This window comes from Chaetura pelagica, unplaced genomic scaffold, assembly GCF_000747805.2.
Source record: "Chaetura pelagica isolate M959 unplaced genomic scaffold, ChaPel_1.0 scaffold309, whole genome shotgun sequence".
Lineage (NCBI taxonomy): Eukaryota > Metazoa > Chordata > Aves > Apodiformes > Apodidae > Chaetura > Chaetura pelagica.
The window spans coordinates 463,181-464,271 of NW_009954547.1; positions in this window are offsets into that span (position 1 = coordinate 463,181).

Genomic DNA, 1,091 nt, shown 5'->3' on the forward strand with positions numbered 1-1,091 from the left:
GCTGCCCCGCGGCCGCGCGTTCCCCGGGCAGCGCCCCGGGTCCTGTTGGGTCACCCCAGCATTGCTGGAGTTGCCTTTTCCAGCGGCACACGCTGGCCAGCAAACAGGCTCAAGAAGTCCCAGGGCCCGTCTTTTTCTCTGGACTGAAGTGAATTTGTTCTCCGTGAGGAGCTTCAGCCTGCTTTGAATAGAAAGATTTCCCATGGGGACTGACTAAGCAGCCCTCCATCCTCCCCAAGGGACTGGTGGAAGAAGCACAACCAAAGATGCATAGAAGAAAGGAGATATCCTCCATGAATGTTCTGAGTGAAGTGGGATTCATCCGGGCCCCTCCATCTCTGATGCCTGTGCTCTGAATGTCTGTGCACAGTTGTTGTCCTGGTCCAGGTCCAGCCCTGTTGTCCAGCTCAGTTACTTCAATAAGCCTTCAAATTGCTTAACAAATACCACACAAATGTTTCAACCCTGAGAATTTGTACTCTGGGCTGAAAATGTGATTTATCTTCATCTATGCCTGCGAGATTTATCAGCCCCAATTGGGGGAATGGCTACGCTCTTTAAAGTGTGGTTCTAGTCAGAAAAACCAACTGGAGTCTCCTCTCAGTGAGTAGGACACATGGCCAAACCAGAAGGGAAAAATTGAGAAATGTTTTTCTTAAAAAATCTTTGTGTTTTTTGGTCAAAAATTTTGAAGCATGGCTGAATTTAGAAACATTTGACCAACTCTGTAGCAAGCCAGAAGTCAAAGGAACAGTGAAATTTCAGTCAGGTTTTTCCCTCAGTTCTTCAAGAAAATGACACATTTTGACAATATTTTCCATCAAAAAGTGCTGGCAAACACTCTGTGGCACATCTACTGCCGAAGAAAGGCCATCTGCAAACTTCCACCACTTTGTGCTGGGGATGAGAGATGTCTCTGTGGATGTGCAAGAGAATAAGAGCACTTGTTTGTGTGCTCTGGGCGTGGGATGTGAGAACTTAATCCTGGGCCTAGAGGAGTGCACGGGTAAATATGGCAGTAATTTCTGCTAACGAGCCCTGCAGAATTGCAGCTCCAATCATCGCTACTGTTCTTCTTTCTTCTTGCTGTG